The following is a 15,358-nucleotide window of genomic DNA, read 5'->3' as shown; positions in this document are numbered from 1 at the left end:
ACTTATGGGGAATTAAAATGTAATTTTAAAAAATTTTTTACTTTTTATTTTTCTATATTAATTATTTTATTTCCATAGGTTATGGGGGGAACAGGTGGTGTTTGTTACATGAGTAAGTTCTTTAGTGGTGATTTGTGAGATTTTGGTGCACCCATCACCTGAACAGTATATGCAGTAACCAATTTGTGGTATTGTATCCTTCACCCTCTCTCCACCCTTTCCCACTGAGTCCCCAAAGTCCATTGTGTCTTCCTTATGCCTTTGGATCCCCATAGCTTAGCTTGCACATATGAGTGAGAACATACAACATTTGGTTTTCCATTCCTGAGTTACTTCACTTAGAATAATCATCTTGGATCTCATCCAGGTCACTGCGAATGCCATTAATTCATTCCTTTTTATGACTGAGTAGTATTCCATCACGTATATATGGAATACTACTACTACTGTGAGATATATATGTATATATAAAAAATAGTTTCTTTACCTGTTGATTGATGGGGATTTGGGTTGGTTCCGCATTTTTGCAACTGCAAATTGTGCTGCTGTAAACATGCATATGCAAGTATCTTTGTCGTATAATGACCTCTTTTCCTCTGGGTAGATACCCAGTGGTGGGATTGCTGGATCAAATTGCAGTTCTACTTTTAGTTCTTTAAGGAATTGCCACACTGTTTTACATAGTGGTTGTACTAGTTTACATTCCCACCAGCAGTGTAGAAGTATTCCCTGTTCACTGCATCTATGCCAACATCTATTTTTTTTTTTTATTATTATGGCCATTCTTGTAGGAGTAAGGTGGTATCTCATTGTGCTTTTGCTTTGCATATCCCTGATCATTAGTGATGTTGAGCATTTTTTCATGTTTCTTGGCCATTTGTATATCTTCTTTTGAGAATTGTCTATTCATGTCCTTAGCCCTATATTTTATGGGACTGTTTGTTTTTCTCCTTGCTAATTTGTTTTAGTTCATTGCAGAGTCTGGGTATTAGCCCTTTTGTCAGATGTATAGATTGTGAAGATTTTCTGATTTCATCTGTATTTTTCCTTCACCGAATAGTACTGCTATATGATATGCTAACTACAGACTGCGTTAATTCACTAAGTGAATTCTGTTATACTGTAATTTGAACTCTCCTCACAACAACTTATTTAAAAAGCACCAACAGTTTCCAATTAAGGGTCAGTTGTGGGTATTCACGTTTCTGGTTTAGTCCCCCAGTTTGATATTCTTTAATATAAAATTGGATATGAGTTGACAACTTTAGGATTTTATTTTTATTTTAAGTTCTGGGCTACATGTGCAGGATGTGCATGTTTGTTACATAGGTAAATGTGTGCCATGGTGGTTTGCTGCACCTATCAACCCCATCACCTAAGGATTCAGCCCAGCATGCATTAGCTGTTTTTTCTAATGCTCTCCCTCCCCTAACCCCACCCCCTGACAGGCCCCAGTGTGTGTTGCTCCTCTCCCTGTGTCTATGTGTTCTCATCCTTCAGCTCCCACTTATAAATGAGAACCCGCAGTATTTAGTTTTCTGTTCTTGTGTTAGTTTTTTAGGAATAATGGCCGCTACATCTACATCTCTATAAAGGACACGATCTCATTCCTTTTTATGGCTGCACAGTATTCCATGGTGAATACGTATCACATTTTCTTTATCCAGTCTATTATTTATGGCCATTTGCGTTGATTCCATGTCTTTGCTGTTGTGAGTAGCACTGTAATCAACATAGATGTGCATGTATCTTTCCAATAGAATGATTTATATTCCTTTAGGTACATACCCAGTAATGGGATTGCTGGGTCAAATGATATTTCTGGTTCTACATCTTTGAGGATTTGCCACACTATCTTCCACAATGGTTGAACTAATTTACATTCCTACCAACAGTGTAAAAGTGTTACTATGTCTCCACAGCCTCTCCAGCATCCATTGTTTCTTGACTTTTTAAGAATTGCTATTCTGACAGGAATGAGATGGTACCTCATTGTGGTTTTGATTTTCATTTCAACATCTCAGTGTTGTTAAACTTTTTTTATATGTTAGTTGGCCACATGAATGTCTTATATTGAGAAGTATCTGTTCATGTCCTTTGCCTACTGTTTAATGGGGTTGTTTTTTTCTTGTAAAATTGTTTTAATCCTTGTAGTTCTGGATATTAGACCTTTGCAAGATGGATATATTTCAAAATTTTCTCCTACTCTCTAGGTTGCCTGTTTGCTTTGAAGATAGTTTCTTTTGCTGTGCAGGTGAGCTTTAGTTTAGTTAGATCCCATTTGTCAATCTTTGCTTTTTTGCAATTGCTTTCGGTGATTTCATGAAATCTTTACCCATGCCTATGTCCTGAATGGTATTGCCTAGGTTTTCTTCTAGGGTTTTTATAGTTTTGGGTTTTACATTTCAATCTTTAATCCATCTTGAGGTAGTTTTTGTATAAGGTTTAAGGAAGGGATCCAGTTTCAATTTTCTGCAGTTCTCCCAGCACTACTTATTAAATAGGGAATCCTTTCCCCATTGCTTGTTGTTGTCAGGTTTTTCAAAAATCAGATGATTGTAGACATGCAGTCTTATTTCTGTGTTCTCTATTCTGTTCTATTGGTCTGTGTGTCTGTTTTTGTACCAGTACTATGCTGTTTTGGTTACTGTAGCCTTGTAATATAGTTTGAAGTCCAGTACTATGGTACTTCGAGCTTTTTTCTTTTTGCTTAGGATTGTCTTGGCTATGTGGACTCTTTTTTGGTTCCATATACTTTAAAAAATAGTTTCTTCTAATTCTGTGAATAATGTCAATGGTAGTTTAATGGGAATAGCATTGAATCTATCAATTACATTGAGTAGTATGACCATTTTCACAATAATAATTCTTCCTATTCAGGAGCATGGAATATTTTTCCACTTGTTTGTGTCCTCTCTGATTTCCTTGAGCAGTGGTTTGTAGTTCTCCTGGAAGAGGTCCTTCACTTCCCTTGTTAGCTGTATTCCTACATATTTTATTCTATTTGTAGCAATTGTGAATGGGAGTTCATTCATAATTTGGCTCTCTGCTTGCCTGTTGGTGTATAGGAGTGCTTGTGACTTTTGCACACTAATTTCACATTCTGAGACTTTACTAAGTTGCTTATCAGCTTAAGAAGCTTTTGGGCTGTGACGATGGGGTTTTCTTGATACAGGATCATATCATCTACAAACAAAGAGAGTTTGACTTCCTTGCTTCCTAATTGAATACCCCGTATTTATTTCTCTTGCCTGATTGCCCTGGCCAGAACTTCCAATACTATGTTTAATAGGAGTGATGAGAGAGGGCATCCTAGTCTTTGCCAGTTTTCAAGGATAATGCTTCCCGATTTTGCCCATTTGGTGTGATATGTACTGTGAGTTTGTCATAAATGGCTCTTATTATTTTGAGGTATGTTTCTTTAGTACCTAGTTTATTGAGAGCTTTTAACATGAAGGGATGTCAAATTTTATTGAAAGCCTTTGCTGCATCTATTGAGATAATCATGTAGTTTTTGTCTTTAGATCTGTTTATGTGATGAATTATATTTATTGATTTGCGTGTGTTGAACAAGCCTTGAATCCTAAGGATGAAGTCAATTTGATCATGGTGGATAAGCTTTTCAGTTTGCTCCTAGATTCAGTTTGCCAGGATTTTATTGAGAATTTTTGCATCTATGTTCATCAGGGATATTGGCCTGAAGTTTTCTTTTTTGTATTGTATCTCTGCCAGGTTTTGGTATCAGGATGATACTGTCCTCATAAAATGAGTTAGGGAAGAATGTAGATCAGACTTTTATCCATCACAAGACAAGGTACTCGATTCTTTGTTATTTATGGGAGGGTAAAAACAAGAGCAGAAATCGGAAATCCCCATTTTGCTTACAATAAAATCCAAATATCAGCCTTCCATTCAAACTCCTCCAAGCCCTAGTACCAACCTGCCTTTTTCATCTTGTTTCTTACTGTGTTCTGTTGTGTACCATATGCTTCACTGAAGCTGATCTATTTGTATTCCCCATGCATACCACACTTTTCCATTTTCTTAATTTTAGAAGCAAAGGAAACAAATTATATTGGACAACCATTATATACCAACACTGTGCTAGATTCTTTCACATATATTACTGAAATTGTTCTTTTCACAAGATGGGCATGATAGTCCCCATTATACATCTGAGTAACCTCAGATTGAGGTTTTGACAGAGTGAATAACTTGCTTCATATCTCACAACTAGTAAAACAGAAGGAAGACTCTGGAAGGAATTTGTAGCATCCTCACCCCTTTCTCCTCATTATACAACCCTACCAATGTTATTTATCTTTTTGCTTTTAACATTCTTCCCACACATAAATATCCATATTCATATTTTTCTTCTGAACACAGCTTTTTGTTTGCTTGCATTCAGTTTCTTAAGTTAGAAGGTAATTTCTCTCTTCAAAGAGTTATAGGAAACTTATATCATAAATTTATAATTTTTATGATTACTCATGTTTATAATTTTTATACTAAATTTTAAAGACTTATCCCAGGATACTGGCTATTTAAGAGTAGAATATATGTCTTTTTAGTAATTGTACCCTTGTAGAATGTAGGCAGAAGCCCTCAATCAATATCCGGAATGAGTTAATAAATTAATGAATGAAAGATGGCTAGTCATTTCCTGCAAACACTCCCAAAGTCAATACAGTTATTAATAAGGTAACATACAACAAAAGAACTGTTATAGCACCCTGCACTACTGTTTGAAGTTGCTGATGGTAAATATAATGGCCATTAATTGACCTTTCCTAGGGCAGGTATTATGGAAACCCAAGATACCATGCCATTTCTAAAGCATTAGTTAATGTTTGGTGTCTATTTTCAAGTACCAGATCAGAATTGGATGCCCTCTTGCAGAGATTCTTTATGAGGTACTCCTTTTCCCAGTGCCACTTGTTTACCCCCTTATGGTGTGCATCTAGACAAAAAGCCACATATTCCTTTGACTCAGCCCCCTGAAATAAAGGCACTAGCAGTAGGGGTCTTTTGTGACACCATATATTTTCTTCCAGGGTTTCTTATAACCCCTTTTGCCTGAGTGGGTAGTAGTATTATTTACTGCTACTATATTAAAAACATAAAATAATAAATAACATTAATGTAGGTTTGTACTCATTGTGATTACCTCCCACTGGATGGACTTGACATCAGGATCAATGTAGAATATTAAAATAACACTAACATGAATATTTAATATAAAAACTTGCATATTAATCATGGTTTCAAATTTAATATATATGATGGTAATAATTAAGTTCATTATAAAAGTAGAGGAGATAAAAATATGTGAATGATAGACAAAAGATTTCTACATGTAAATTATCCTAAATAAGCATGAAGCTAGTAAGAGAAAAATGGAAAACTTAATTAAAGTCACTCACTGTTTTATCTTGGAAGAATCAGAATGACACAATCCTGCCTGCTCCTTTAACAGAGGTATGTTTGATATAGTTTATCAAGTATAAAGGGAGGATTTTTCTAATTTTATTGAGTTGCTTGTTATTAAATGCCTTTAATATAAATGTCATTAATTAACTGAGATTATTCTTACAGATTAAAAGCAGAGTAGATGTCTCCCTTTAAAGAAGATGCAGTATCTGGGGAAACAAATGCATACTAATTTCCCAAGTTATGCAAAATAATAAACAATAAAGCTCTAAGTGATTAAATAATTTATTAACAAATTTACTAAAGTCTGTTCTATTTGAAGTCAAATTTAAGTTTCAAAAATATTGATTCAGCACTTGAGATTCAAATTCTCCTGTTCACAACTGAGAATAAAGACATGAGTAGTCTTAATTCCTCCTGAAAAGACTATTTACTATTTTATTATTGGAGGATTAAGTGGTTGAGGATAAGTTGGGCTCATTTGATTATACCAAAAAAGATTAGTTAATACCTGTTAGAATGTCACTTCATACGTATTTCATTAACTAGTTAATCTTACATTGATCATGCCTATGGACACGAGGATAATCACCACAAAATCTACTAGGTCTACCTAGTTACCTAACTGACATTAATAGCTCCTGCAGAGAAAACATGGCAGAAAGAGACTTGGCTATGGATGCAATGAGAACTGGATTCAAATGTCAGCTTTTCTACTTAAGAACTTTAGAATCATGGCAAATTGTTTATCCCTTCTAAATGTGTCTTGCTATCAGTAAATTAACATAATATATTTTATACGGGACAAGATTGTCCTGAGAACTCAATGAGTTCAGGTGTAAATCAATAGCATTGTATTGACACAATTCAACAAGAAATAGCAGTCATTATTATGCTCTGATAGAATTCTTTAATATGTGACTTCAAAGGGACCACAGTATGGTTACTAAGAATTAGAAAACTACAGGTGAATGAAATAAAGCTACAAGTGAACCAAGTGACAGGTTGAATAATCTCTTTAGAAAATCATTTTCATATGGAGAAAGAAAAATGAATGTTAATAATTATGTCTTTCTCCTTAGTGGTAGTATCTACAGCCTAGAATGATTGATTCTAATTCTAGTATGTCTATGTTTTCCTTCTTTATAAAACATTACAGTGCCCTCTTCGTGAGAAGCTCCATGTTGGAGCTTGCTAAGAATTTTTCATATCAATTCTGAAATGTTATTTGCAGACACTCTTGTGTTTCTCTTCATGTAACATTGGTAAGATTAATAAGTAAACTGTAAACTGTCTATGCCTAAACTACAAGAATTCATTAGTATCCCAATCTCTATTATCTACTTGTTCCATATAGTTATTGATTATTTTTGGTGTTATTGTGATTACTTTTTGTTAAAGAACAAATTTATGTAGTCCTTGAAGTTCTCTTGTAACCCCAAAATGTACTTTAGCCATCTTTTAACTCTCCATGGTTATATGTTGAGATGGAAAGAGATACTGCTAGCTCTCTCTGGAGTTAACTAGGAAAAGAATAGCTGATAAAGTGCTGACAGCAAAACTGTTTTCTGTCAGTTTTCCTGTCTTGCATGCTTAATGTCCCCACCAGACTTTAAAAGATGAAAGTGACCACTCACCCTGCAGCTGCAGCTTTTTTTCCAGATTCAGCCATGCCTTATTGCTTAACGATTTTATTCCTTTTTGATATAATTGGTGTAATAAAAATAATAATAGCTAACATTTTAAGTGTCTACTAGGCACTCTGATAAGCTGTTTGCTTGTACTGTATCGTTTGGCAATGACATATGTATGTTACTTACTAAATGAATTAAAAGTATCTGCATCATTTAGATTAGACTAATATAGCATATCCAGACTAAAGATTTGATAGCAACATCAGTTTTTAAAATATGTGAAAAAATCAAGGCAACAGTATTTAAGCTCAGCTTCACCTCCCAATAAATCAGTTCTTGTTGCTTAACGCACTGTCTCAAGTACTGAGTGTTAGGAGTCCTCATCCAGCTCAGGCAGGAAAGAATACAGTAATTGCAATTGTTTCCTGTAGCTTCTGAAACAATTTTATTTATTTATTTGTTTTTGAGACGGAGTCTCGCTCTGTCTCCCAGGCTGGAGTGCAGTGGCATGATCTCGGCTCACTGTAAGCTCCGCCTCCCGGGTTCACACCATTCTCCTGCTTCAGAGGCCTCCCGAGTAGCTGCGACTTACAGGCGCCCGCCACCATGCCCAGCTAATTTTTTTGTATTTTTTTAGTAGAGACGGGGTTTCACCGTGATAACCAGGATGGTCTCAATCTCCTGACCTCGTGATCCGCCCACCTCGGCCTCCCAAAGTGCTGGGATTACAGGCGTGAGTCACTGCACCCGGCACTTCTGAAACAATTTAACTGAAACGTGGTCACTTACAATAACAGAAATATATTATATCACAGTTTTGGAGGCTAGACATTTGAAGTCAAGATGTTGGTAGGGCTGCACTCCCTTCAGAAGTTCTAGCGAAAAATATATTCCTTGCCTCCTCCAGCTTCTGGTGGCTACAGATGTTCCTTGGCTTGTGAGGGCATCACTCTATAATTTCTGTCTCCTTCTTCACATTGCGTTTTCCTCTTCGTGCCTGTGTCTAATCTCCTTCTGCCTCTCTTTTATAAGGATACTTGTGGTGGCATTTAGAACCTACCTGAATAATCAAGGAAGATCTCCTACACTCAGAATCCTTAATTTAATCATATCTGCCCAGACCTTTTCCCAAATAAGGTAGTATTCACCTCAGGGATGAATATGACTTGGGATTAAGATGTGGGAATATTTTGAGAGCCATCATCAGCCTACCACACAATGATTGTTTAGCAGTATCTTTCATGGATAGGAGGAGATGAGTGCTGGTAGCATGTAAGCCACGTATTCTCCATCAACGACCATATCTGTGATTTTACAGGTAACTGTTGTCAAATGCCTTGTTCAAGATGACTGCATTAGAAGGATCCCAGTAGGAAACACATGGCATACTAAGTTGAAGGAATTTAAGAGAGTTTAGCAAAAGGGTCTTTATAAAAGTAAGAGCAGGATTAAGTAACAGCAATAGGGTTTGTTGAAGTACTTCAAGATGAGTAACAGCACTGCTAGGCTTGAAGAAGCCAGGGGAAGGTTAACTTGAATTGACAGCAGCCGTGACCCTCACTAAAGGGTTGCAGGAAAGTGAGGGTGTGGGATAAATACCAAACTCACTCTCTTCTTCATTCAGTATTGTACTACTGCTTTGCACTGGCTGACCCAAATGAAAGCCAGGGAACATCGTAGCCTGTTGTCATCATCCATTTGGGTCAGTCTCACTGAGCACATGGCAGGGTGAGTATTGGCAGAAAATGGTGGAGAATGGAGCTGGAGGGACAAAGGAAAATATATAGGCCAATGTCACAGATTGTTAGTGTCATAGAGTCTAAACTTCTTTATTTTAAAATTTATTGCAATTTTCATGATATAAAATTTAATTCAGCATGTGTTTATTGAGTACATGCAGTGTTAAGACTGTGTTGACAATCAAAAAGTGCCACTGATATTTTGTATGTTTGTAGCATAAACAGACTATGTTAATAAAGAAAAAAAAATCAGCAGTCTTTTTACAGTAGTGATGTGAACCCGAACTTAAGTAGGAGTCAGAATGAAAAGACACAGAAAGATGTAGATTTGAGCTACACTGGGATAAGCAATTGATAGGACTTGGCAAATTATTAGATACAAAGTGGAATGGAAAAAATAGAAATGCAAATACCAAATATAAATCCAAGATTTTAAAAACTGAATTAGGAAATGTTTCTGAAATTAAAAAAAAAAAAAGTAAAGTAAAGCAGACAAACTCAAATGGGAAAATTATTTACTGTGTTTTCTTTTATCTTACAAATCCAGTAATATCTATTTTAAGAAGACGAGAAAGCATTTGAAATGTGGGTTGATTCCTGGAATGGAGTAAATGGGGAAGGGGAGGATATAATACAGATTTTGTTCATTTATTCATAAAATGGCATTGCATTCTTCTTATAAGCCATATATTCAACAAGGATTTGGTGATAAATCAATGAATATGACTGACTCACATTACTGCTTTCAGAGAAAAAAATACAGATTCCAGACATTTCACCGGTGATTCTAATAAAATAGGATAGATGTTATAATATGGTTTTGTATAGTTATATTATAGATAAGCTTATTAGTTTCTACTCAGAAATGACAATTGAAATTACAGGAGTGGAGGAGAAAACTTGTAATATGGGCATAGCATAATTCTCATGTTTGGAGGGGCACAGATATTTTGGACATGAAGATAATGGATTTTATTTTTTATCTTGAGAGAACAAAAATGCCCTGCTGTTTATATTGCTTCAAACTAAATCAAATCCTGACAAACCACGAAAACTTTGCAATCAATTCCATAAGCTTTTGACAACTCTGTCATATTTCTTAAAGCTGGAAAATATTTTCATCTCTAGGAGGTTGGAGAACAAATCTATACGGAGGTAAGAGACTGTAGACTAAAGCAAAGTGAGGTACAGCCAAAGCCCGGTCGTTTTTCTCCATTGAAGGGACAAGAGGTGTAGTCCTGGCTGCTCGAGAGTCTGAGGCAGGAGCATCGCTTGAATACGGGAGGCGGAGGTTGCAGTGAGCCAAGATTGTGCCACTGCACTCCAGCCTGGCGACAGAGCAAGACTCCGTCTCAAAAAAAAAAAAAAAAAAAAGAAGAAGAAGAAGAAGAAGAGTACTCAGAGAGTGAAAAATCAGGATAGGTAGGATAAAGTACTAACATCAGCCAAAGACAGATTTTGAAGAAGAAGGATGATCAGTGAGCTGAAACAATGCAGTCTGGGGAAATGTAGTAAGAGAAGCAACACGCTGACTTTGGTGAAAAGGAGATATTTGATGACATTTTCCAGGGTAATTTGAGGGGTAGGAATTTAGAAAAGTGGCAGAAAAGCCAGATCTCAAAGGCACAAAGGAAGATAAAATGAGGGAATAGCTAAAGGAGGACTGGTAAGTATCCCTAATATAGAGATACGGCAAAGTTGAAGGAACTTTTATTTTTGGAATATGGCACACATATATGTCCTTGTAGTTACAGTGAAGGTGGTAAGCACAGTGAAGGTGAAGTTGTACTAGAGATAAATGGTGATAAAAATGATTCAGTGAAACAGAATAAAATGGTGTCAAAAGTACAATTCACAGAGTAGATATTAAGAAAGGTAGAAAGTTTTGTTTTTTTTTTCCCCTGCCCAGAAATAGAAGCCATAGTAAGTATAATAAAGCTTCAATAAGAAATTAAAAACTAAAAGAGGCCTGACATGGTAGCTTATGCCTGTAATCCCAGCACTTTGGGAGGCCAAGGTGAGTGGATCACTTGAGGTCAGGAGTTTGAGACCAACCTGGCCAACATGGTAAAACCTTGTCAAAATTAAAAGCAAAAATTAGACAAGTGTGGTGGCAGGCACCTGTCGTCCCAGCTACTTGGGAGGCTGAGGCAGGAGAATGCTTGAACCTGAGAGGCAGAACTTGCAGTGAGCTAAGATCGTACCACTGCGCTCCAGCCTGGGTGATAAAGTGAGACTCTGTCTCAAAAATAAAAAAATTAAAAAAAAAACAAACACATAAATAAATAAATAAATACATTTTAGAAAACTAAAAGAGAGAACAATTTTTGGAAGATCAAATCAGGAGATTTAGGTGAAATCTCATGAATCTGTGCCTTTCTCTAACAACATTTGAAAGATTGAGAATGGCGATGGGGAGAATTACCTTCAGCCAAAGAGCAGCAAAATGGAAACATCGAGGGGGAGAAAATTATATGATATTGGCAAGTCCTTTATTGTAATAGTTAATATTGGAGATCAGGCTATGATAGAGGTAAATGAAGTATAACAGAAACCAGGCATTAAAAGATTTATGAATAAATCGAATCTTCTTAAGGATTTAAGATTTAAATCCTTTATGATTGCAAGGCCCTATATGACCTGGTCCCTACCCACCTTTTCAATCTCATCTCATGCCATTATAGCCCTTGCTAAATTCCAAGTACATGAGCCTTCTCAGAGCTTCCAAAATATGCCAGACTATTAGGTTATGCTTTTCCTTGAATGCTCTTTCCAGTTATTTATATATATGACTTTGTCTCATAAATCTGATCTCAGGACACATTTCCTGGCTCTCCTTATCTAAAGTAGCTCTGTGACCACCATTTCATTATCCATCACAACACTGTTTATTTCTGTGATACCTCTTAATATAATTTAAAAATATTTATGCATCTGTTTTATGTTTATTTGGCTTTCCTAGTTACTTGTTGCCTCTCCAAGTACAATGAAAGCTCCCTGAGACTGGAGATTATTTTGTAGACACAACTTCAATCACAGTGCCAGGCACATAGCAAATTCTCAATAAATATTTTTAAGTGAAGAAATATAAAACTAAAGAGATAGAGAAATATAATAAGGATGGAAATTCAGTGTAATCATGAGTGAAAGAAAAAAGAGGGAAAACAGAAAGTAGAATTCTTTCACAATGTAGACTTCTTCAAAAGGTCTTCATTGTGCAGCAATGTTAGTGACTAAATCTAACATATGGCCACTCAGTGGGTGAATGATGTAGAATGGAGATGGAAAGTGCTGACTTCAAAGTTTAGAAGAGTCCTCATCTGATTATTGAAGTCCACAAAAGTGATACCAAGGATTGGAAGGGAGTGGTAAGGCTACTGAGTGATGTGGACAAACTTAAACTAATGGCATATTAATTCAGCCTCTCTAATTACTGCTCACCTATTTACCCAAATTAATTATAATTTATTCTAGACATGAAGGAACAGATGCTGATTTCATTTATTTTATTATCTTCGTACCATCTGCAGCAAGGCAAGTTAGTAAAAAAATTATTATGGACCAGTGATTTTATTTCATTTTTCATCATTGTGGCCGTCTTTATCTTCTTTGCGTTCTTCATGACTAGCACTCACTGTCTTTAGGGGCAGCATTTCTTTCAAGCACCCACAGATCTGCTGATGGTTGCATGAAGCGTAGTATTATATGTTTACATTAATTGTCTGTCTTTTCTTTTCCTCTGTCTCTCTTTTTATCTTCCCTATCTCTGATGCAATGAGATTTTCCTGGTTTTCAGCTGGAGGGTATTGCATTAATGGTCCATAGATATAATGAAACAGAGTTCGGCTGAAGTTAACATTTTTAAAAACAGAATAGCCTATAAGTTTTCACTGGCAATATGGTTTTTTCTTCCGTTTTGTCTTTGTGAAACCACTAAATAATATGAGAAACTAAAGTGGAAAGATATAAATATCTGGTGGTTTTGCAGAATGATAGCTGAATGTGAAAAAATAGCTCACTTATTATTGTACAGTTATTATTGCTCACTTATTATTGTACAAAAATGTCTTCCCTTCAGGCTGAAATAGAGATATAGATAATATGTGGCTAGAGACTTGACATACATGCTTCAGAGCTTTTTTTATCTATACCTTGGTAGTCCCTTGATGGTTTTTTTTAAAAGTCCTTATTTACACAAGACTTCATTATAAAGAAAAATATTTTTGTTTTAGAATTTTTACTGTAGCACCTGTTACGTTATTCCCTTCTGTTCAATGAGAAAACTCTTAAATTTACCTACAAGACAAAAAAAAAATTGTAAAGCAAAAAAGGAAAATAAAGACAGAATAATTTCTTTCTGGAGAAACAGATAATGTCCCTGTCAGGTTGTATTTATTCCCATGGTCTTCAGCGACATTTTCTAGTGACAGCAGCAAAGATTCCAAAGTTGCCTCCATAGGTCCCACACAAAAATAGGTAACAGAGGACATTAAGTTTAACACAGAGTAATTTATTGAAACCAGACACTCTATGATTAAAATATTGGGATTTTTTTCCCCTTTTTATCCCACTCATCACTCGAAATAAATTCATATTCCCTTTTCTTTATCTACTCTCCTATCCTCCCAACCAGCCATCTGCTATTTCCTTTATGAAAAAAAAAAAAATGCAACCTACAATTAGTGTCTTGTTCATGTTTCTTTCTTCAAAAAAAGAGAACTATTATGCAAATACTCTGCAATTTGGTTTCAAATACTCTTTGTAGTGTGATGAGCAATTTTTCTTAATAGAAACCCAGCCTTTTTGCCAGGACTTACTAATAGATTTTTAAAAAGAGAACTTCCGTGTGACTTTTTTACACCCCTTAATGTAAACTTTTCAAATGCAAAAGTAACCCCAAAATCTTTCTCCTACCTTACATTGTACCATTCTCTTTACCTTAATAAATAACATTATTAAGGGTAGTATTATCAAATACTACCCTCAGCAAATCAGAGAGAAATGTTTTATTTGGCTTGTTCTGAAAACATATTGTAAAGTGATGACAGTTTACCTGTAAGCACAAACGTATTATTTGATTTTAGTTGGTCCTCAGGAAGCAAAGGATAATTTTTTTTTTTTGAGACAGAGTCTCACTCTGTCGCCCAGGCTAGAGTGCCGTGGTGCAATCTCAGCTCACTGTAACCTCCACCTCCTGGCTTCAAGCAATTCTCCTGCCTCAGCCTCCTGAGTAGCTGGGATTACAGGCGCGTGCCACCATGCCTGGCTAATTTTTGTATTTTTAGTACAGACGGGGTTTCACCATATTGATCAGGCTGGTCTCAAACTCCTGACCTCGAGATCCACCTGGCTCAACCTCCCAAAGTGCTGGGATTACAGGTGTGAGCCACCTCGCCCGGCCAGCAAAGGATAATTTGACCCAATTCATGCAGGCAGGGCTAATGTGAGGAGTTTGAGGCTGTCTTGCTAAAAAGATAAAGGTTGACACTGAAATGTGCTGATGAAAATGAAGTAAAAAATATGATATTTTTACTGTCATAACACTACAGTCAGAATGAAAATTCTGAGTGTTTACTGATCCTGCTACTAACAAGTCTCATGACCTGGGCCGGTTCTCTCATTGAGTTTCGGTTTCCTCATTTTGCAGCTGAGAATTACTTTTGAGTTTGAGCTGCTTCATGGGATTATAATAAGGATCAAATAATTATTACCTGTTATTGCTTTTGCAGTGGATTATAGAAACACACATTCGATGGAGACATCGAGATGTGCTAGAGGTTCTCAACATTTTCTATTTCCTAAGTTCCTTTAACAAGGGAGCTTGCTACAAATGGAGATGCCTAAGATCTTCTAAACCTGAGTATCTGGGAGTGGAGCCACACTTGTAACTGTAAACAGGTGACTTTCATATACACAAAAAAATCCAGAGCCACCAAAAAAGAAATAACATAAGTATAAATTTAATTTAATTTGATATCTAATATTTAATATCTAATTAAGTATCTGACTTAAAACATAAATTAGTGATTTAATCTAATTAGATGTTTTGCTGATTTGTTGGTGTGTATATATTTTTACATGTGCATGTTATAATTCAATGAAAGAACCCTCTGGTTTACACTGTGAATACAGTTAATACCAGATTAAATAATAGGTAATAATAGGCCATTTAAGTTGGCTAATATTTTCATCCATACTCTCTTTATAACTACATTGCTTTGCTTTATTTCAAATGTTTACTGAGATACACAAGAAGTGAAACCAAATGTTTTCACCTTGTGAATCCAGAGGAGGCCACATGAATAGTAATAACACAGATTTCTGGCTCAGTTAATTATGCAAAACCCCGCACCCCAAAGCGGTCTCCACAAATATTTTGGAAACTTGTTAGGTGTCTCCTATTTACCTATAATCTGGCCTTCTAGCTGCAGTCTCCCTGTGGTATCTACAGTGATCTTTCTCACCAGTTCTGGTCCCCACGATGAATTCTCTTCTCTCTGAGCTATTGGAGAGGTCCCACTCCTGTTACTGCTGACTGGTACCATGTAAGGATGC

At 35.9% G+C, this 15,358-nt stretch overlaps 1 protein-coding gene across 1 annotated transcript in view; it reads left to right on the top strand.

Annotated features, from left to right (window-relative positions):
• Positions 1-15,358, top strand: part of ERBB4 (erb-b2 receptor tyrosine kinase 4) — a 1,186,765-nt gene that overhangs the window by 983,647 nt on the left and 187,760 nt on the right. The gene's annotated exons all lie outside the window — the stretch shown is intronic.

This window comes from Macaca mulatta, chromosome 12 (genome assembly GCF_049350105.2).
Source record: "Macaca mulatta isolate MMU2019108-1 chromosome 12, T2T-MMU8v2.0, whole genome shotgun sequence".
Taxonomy (NCBI): Eukaryota; Metazoa; Chordata; class Mammalia; order Primates; family Cercopithecidae; genus Macaca; species Macaca mulatta.
The sequence above is the reverse complement of the archived record's forward strand: the minus strand, read 5'-3'. Positions and strand labels throughout refer to the sequence as shown.